At 44.6% G+C, this 6,000-nt stretch overlaps 1 protein-coding gene across 1 annotated transcript in view; it reads right to left on the bottom strand.

The window, feature by feature from the left end:
- Window positions 1-6,000, bottom strand: part of LOC135561721 (glutamate receptor 2-like) — a 103,931-nt gene that overhangs the window by 76,317 nt on the left and 21,614 nt on the right. The gene's annotated exons all lie outside the window — the stretch shown is intronic.

Raw genomic sequence — 6,000 nt, 5'->3', positions numbered from 1 at the left:
TGTGTTACCAGTTAACAGTGTTCCTAACCCTTCCTGTGTCACCAGTTAACAGTGTTCCTAACCCTAACCCTTCCTGTGTTACCAGTTAACAGTGTTCCTAACCCTAACCCTTCCTGTGTTACCAGTTAACAGTGTTCCTAACCCTAACCCTTCCTGTGTTACCAGTTAACAGTGTTCCTAACCCTTCCTGTGTTACCAGTTAACAGTGTTCCTAACCCTAACCCTTCCTGTGTTACCAGTTAACAGTGTTCCTAACCCTAACCCTTCCTGTGTTTACCAGTTAACAGTGTTTCCTAACCCTAACCCTTCCTGTGTTACCAGTTAACAGTGTTCCTAACCCTAACCCTTCCTGTGTTACCAGTTAACAGTGTTCCTAACCCTAACCCTTCCTGTGTTACCAGTTAACAGTGTTCCTAACCCTAACCCTTCCTGTGTTACCAGTTAACAGTGTTCCTAACCCTAACCCTTCCTGTGTTACCAGTTAACAGTGTTCCTAACCCTAACCCTTCCTGTGTTACCAGTTAACAGTGTTCCTAACCCTAACCCTTCCTGTGTTACCAGTTAACAGTGTTCCTAACCCTAACCCTTCCTGTGTTACCAGTTAACAGTGTTCCTAACCCTAACCCTTCCTGTGTTACCAGTTAACAGTGTTCCTAACCCTAACCCTTCCTGTGTTACCAGTTAACAGTGTTCCTAACCCTAACCCTTCCTGTGTTACCAGTTAACAGTGTTCCTAACCCTAACCCTTCCTGTGTTACCAGTTAACAGTGTTCCTAACCCTAACCCTTCCTGTGTTACCAGTTAACAGTGTTCCTAACCCTAACCCTTCCTGTGTTACCAGTTAACAGTGTTCCTAACCCTAACCCTTCCTGTGTTACCAGTTAACAGTGTTCCTAACCCTTCCTGTGTTAAGTTAACCCTTCCTGTGTTACCAGTTAACAGTGTTCCTAACCCTAACCCTAACCCTTCCTGTGTTACCAGTTAACAGTGTTCCTAACCCTAACCCTTCCTGTGTTACCAGTTAACAGTGTTCCTAACCCTTCCTGTGTTACCAGTTAACAGTGTTCCTAACCCTTCCTGTGTTACCAGTTAACAGTGTTCCTAACCCTAACCCTTCCTGTGTTACCAGTTAACAGTGTTCCTAACAGTGTTCCTAACCCTAACCCTTCCTGTGTTACCAGTTAACAGTGTTCCCCTTCCTGTAAGTTAACAGTGTTCCTAACCCTTCCTGTGTTACCAGTTAACAGTGTTCCTAACCCTTCCTGTGTTACCAGTTAACAGTGTTCCTAACCCTAACCCTTCCTGTGTTACCAGTTAACAGTGTTCCCTAACCCTTCCTGTGTTACCAGTTAACAGTGTTCCTAACCCTTCCTGTGTTACCAGTTAACAGTGTTCCTAACCCCCTTCCTGTGTTACCAGTTAACAGTGTTCCTAACCCTAACCCTTCCTGTGTTACCAGTTAACAGTGTTCCTAACTAACCCTTCCTGTGTTACCAGTTAACAGTGTTCCTAACCCTAACCCTTCCTGTGTTACCAGTTAACAGTGTTCCCCCTAACCCTTCCTGTGTTACCAGTTAACAGTGTTCCTAACCCTAACCCTTCCTGTGTTACCAGTTAACAGTGTTCCTAACCCTTCCTGTGTTACCAGTTAACAGTGTTCCTAACCCTAACCCTTCCTGTGTTACCAGTTAACAGTGTTCCTAACCCTAACCCTTCCTGTGTTACCAGTTAACAGTGTTCCTAACCCTAACCCTTCCTGTGTTACCAGTTAACAGTGTTCCTAACCCTAACCCTTCCTGTGTTACCAGTTAACAGTGTTCCTAACCCTAACCCTTCCTGTGTTACCAGTTAACAGTGTTCCTAACCCTAACCCTTCCTGTGTTACCAGTTAACAGTGTTCCTAACCCTAACCCTTCCTGTGTTACCAGTTAACAGTGTTCCTAACCCTAACCCTTCCTGTGTTACCAGTTAACAGTGTTCCTAACCCTTCCTGTGTTACCAGTTAACAGTGTTCCTAACCCTAACCCTTCCTGTGTTACCAGTTAACAGTGTTCCTAACCCTAACCCCTTCCTGTGTTACCAGTTAACAGTGTTCCTAACCAGTAACCCTTCCTGTGTTACCAGTTAACAGTGTTCCTAACCTAACCCTTCCTGTGTTACCAGTTAACAGTGTTCCTAACCCCTTCCTGTGTTACCAGTTAACAGTGTTCCTAACCCTAACCCTTCCTGTGTTACCAGTTAACAGTGTTCCTAACCCTTCCTGTGTTAACCCTTCCTGTGTTACCAGTTAACAGTGTTCCTAACCCTAACCCTTCCTGTGTTACCAGTTAACAGTGTTCCTAACCCTTCCTGTGTTACCAGTTAACAGTGTTCCTAACCCTAACCCTTCCTGTGTTACCAGTTAACAGTGTTCCTAACCCTAACCCTTCCTGTGTTACCAGTTAACAGTGTTCCTAACCCTTCCTGTGTTACCAGTTAACAGTGTTCCTAACCCTAACCCTTCCTGTGTTACCAGTTAACAGTGTTCCTAACCCTTCCTGTGTTACCAGTTAACAGTGTTCCTAACCCTTCCTGTGTTACCAGTTAACAGTGTTCCTAACCCTAACCCTTCCTGTGTTACCAGTTAACAGTGTTCCTAACCCTAACCCTTCCTGTGTTACCAGTTAACAGTGTTTACCAGTTAACAGTGTTCCCCTAACCCTTCCTGTGTTACCAGTTAACAGTGTTCCCCTTCCTAACCAGTTAACCCTTCCTGTGTTACCAGTTAACAGTGTTCTAACCCTAACCCTTCCTGTGTTACCAGTTAACAGTGTTCCCCCTAACCCTTCCTGTGTTACCAGTTAACAGTGTTCCTAACCCTAACCCTTCCTGTGTTACCAGTTAACAGTGTTCCTAACCCTAACCCTTCCTGTGTTACCAGTTAACAGTGTTCCTAACCCTAACCCTTCCTGTGTTACCAGTTAACAGTGTTCCTAACCCTAACCCTTCCTGTGTTACCAGTTAACAGTGTTCCTAACCCTAACCCTTCCTGTGTTACCAGTTAACCTAACCCTTCCTGTGTTCCTAACCCTAACCCTTCCTGTGTTACCAGTTAACAGTGTTCCTAACCCTAACCCTTCCTGTGTTACCAGTTAACAGTGTTCCTAACCCTAACCCTTCCTGTGTTACCAGTTAACAGTGTTCCTAACCCTAACCCTTCCTGTGTTACCAGTTAACAGTGTTCCTAACCCTAACCCTTCCTGTGTTACCAGTTAACAGTGTTCCTAACCCTAACCCTTCCTGTGTTACCAGTTAACAGTGTTCCTAACCCTTCCTGTGTTAAGTTAACAGTGTTCCTTTCCTGTGTTACCAGTTAACAGTGTTCCTAACCCTAACCCTTCCTGTGTTACCAGTTAACAGTGTTACCAGTTAACAGTGTTCCTAACCCTTCCTGTGTTACCAGTTAACAGTGTTCCTAACCCTTCCTGTGTTACCAGTTAACAGTGTTCTAACCCCTCCTTCCTGTGTTACCAGTTAACAGTGTTCCTAACCCTTCCTGTGTTACCAGTTAACAGTGTTCCTAACCCTAACCCTTCCTGTGTTACCAGTTAACAGTGTTCCTAACCCTAACCCTTCTTCCTGTGTTACCAGTTAACAGTGTTCCTAACCCTTCCTGTGTTACCAGTTAACAGTGTTCCTAACCCCCTTCCTGTGTTACCAGTTAACAGTGTTCCTAACCCTAACCCTTCCTGTGTTACCAGTTAACAGTGTTCCTAACCCTAACCCTTCCTGTGTTACCAGTTAACAGTGTTCCTAACCCTTCCTGTGTTACCAGTTAACAGTGTTCCTAACTTCCTGTGTTAACAGTGTTCCTAACCCTTCCTGTGTTACCAGTTAACAGTGTTCCTAACCCTAACCCTTCCTGTGTTACCAGTTAACAGTGTTCCTAACCTAACCCTTCCTGTGTTACCAGTTAACAGTGTTCCTAACCCTAACCCTTCCTGTGTTACCAGTTAACAGTGTTCCTAACCCTAACCCTTCCTGTGTTACCAGTTAACAGTGTTCCTAACCCTAACCCTTCCTGTGTTACCAGTTAACAGTGTTCCTAACCCTAACCCTTCCTGTGTTACCAGTTAACAGTGTTCCCCTTCCTGTGTTACCCAGTGTTCCTAAACCCTTCCTGTGTTACCAGTTAACAGTGTTCCTAACCCTAACCCTTCCTGTGTTACCAGTTAACAGTGTTCCTAACCCTTCCTGTGTTACCAGTTAACAGTGTTCCTAACCCTAACCCTTCCTGTGTTACCAGTTAACAGTGTTCCTAACCCTTCCTGTGTTAACCCTTCCTGTGTTACCAGTTAACAGTGTTCCTAACCCTAACCCTTCCTGTGTTACCAGTTAACAGTGTTCCTAACCCTTCCTGTGTTAAGTTAACCCTTCCTGTGTTACCAGTTAACAGTGTTCCTAACCCTGTGTTAAGTTAACAGTGTTCCTTCCTTCCTGTGTTACCAGTTAACAGTGTTCCTAACCCTAACCCTTCCTGTGTTACCAGTTAACAGTGTTCCTAACCCTAACCCTTCCTGTGTTACCAGTTTCCTAACAGTTAACAGTGTTCCTAACCCTAACCCTTCCTGTGTTACCAGTTAACAGTGTTCCTAACCCTAACCCTTCCTGTGTTACCAGTTAACAGTGTTAACCCTAACCCTTCCTGTGTTACCAGTTAACAGTGTTCCTAACCCTAACCCTTCCTGTGTTACCAGTTAACAGTGTTCCTAACCCTAACCCTTCCTGTGTTACCAGTTAACAGTGTTCCTAAACCCTTCCTGTGTTACCCAGTGTTCCTAACCCTTCCTGTGTTACCAGTTAACAGTGTTCCTAACCCTAACCCTTCCTGTGTTACCAGTTAACAGTGTTCCTAACCCTTCCCTTAACAGTGTTAACCAGTTAACAGTGTTCCTAACCCTAACCCTTCCTGTGTTACCAGTTAACAGTGTTCCTAACCCTAACCCTTCCTGTGTTACCAGTTAACAGTGTTCCTAACCCTAACCCTTCCTGTGTTACCAGTTAACAGTGTTCCTAACCCTTCCTGTGTTTAACAGTTAACAGTTACCAGTTCCTAACCCTAACCCTTCCTGTGTTACCAGTTAACAGTGTTCCTAACCCTAACCCTTCCTGTGTTACCAGTTAACAGTGTTCCTAACCCTAACCCTTCCTGTGTTACCAGTTAACAGTGTTCCTAACCCTAACCCTTCCTGTGTTACCAGTTAACAACCCTTCCTGTGTTACCAGTTAACAGTGTTCCTAACTAACCCTTCCTGTGTTACCAGTTAACAGTGTTCCTAACCCTAACCCTTCCTGTGTTACCAGTTAACAGTGTTCCTAACCCTAACCCTTCCTGTGTTACCAGTTAACAGTGTTCCCCTTCCCTAACCCTTCCTGTGTTACCAGTTAACAGTGTTCCTAACCCTAACCCTTCCTGTGTTACCAGTTAACAGTGTTCCTAACCCTAACCCTTCCTGTGTTACCAGTTAACAGTGTTCCTAACCCTAACCCTTCCTGTGTTACCAGTTAACAGTGTTCCTAACCCTAACCCTTCCTGTGTTACCAGTTAACAGTGTTCCTAACCCTTCCTGTGTTACCAGTTAACCCTAACCCTAACTTCCTGTGTTACCAGTTAACAGTGTTAACCCTAACCCTTCCTGTGTTACCAGTTAACAGTGTTCCTAACCCTTCCTGTTAACAGTGTTCTAACCAGTTAAGTTAACAGTGTTCCCCTAACCCTTCCTGTGTTACCAGTTAACCCTAACCCTTCCTGTGTTACCAGTTAACAGTGTTCCTAACCCTAACCCTTCCTGTGTTACCAGTTAACAGTGTTCCTAACCCTAACCCTTCCTGTGTTACCAGTTAACAGTGTTCCTAACCCTAACCCTTCCTGTGTTACCAGTTAACAGTGTTCCTAACCCTAACCCTTCCTGTGTTACCAGTTAACAGTGTTCCTAACCCTTCCTTCCTGTTACCAGTTAA

This window comes from Oncorhynchus nerka, linkage group LG18, assembly GCF_034236695.1.
Source record: "Oncorhynchus nerka isolate Pitt River linkage group LG18, Oner_Uvic_2.0, whole genome shotgun sequence".
In the NCBI taxonomy this organism is placed as follows: Eukaryota; Metazoa; Chordata; class Actinopteri; order Salmoniformes; family Salmonidae; genus Oncorhynchus; species Oncorhynchus nerka.
This window is presented reverse-complemented; position numbering and strand designations above follow the sequence as displayed.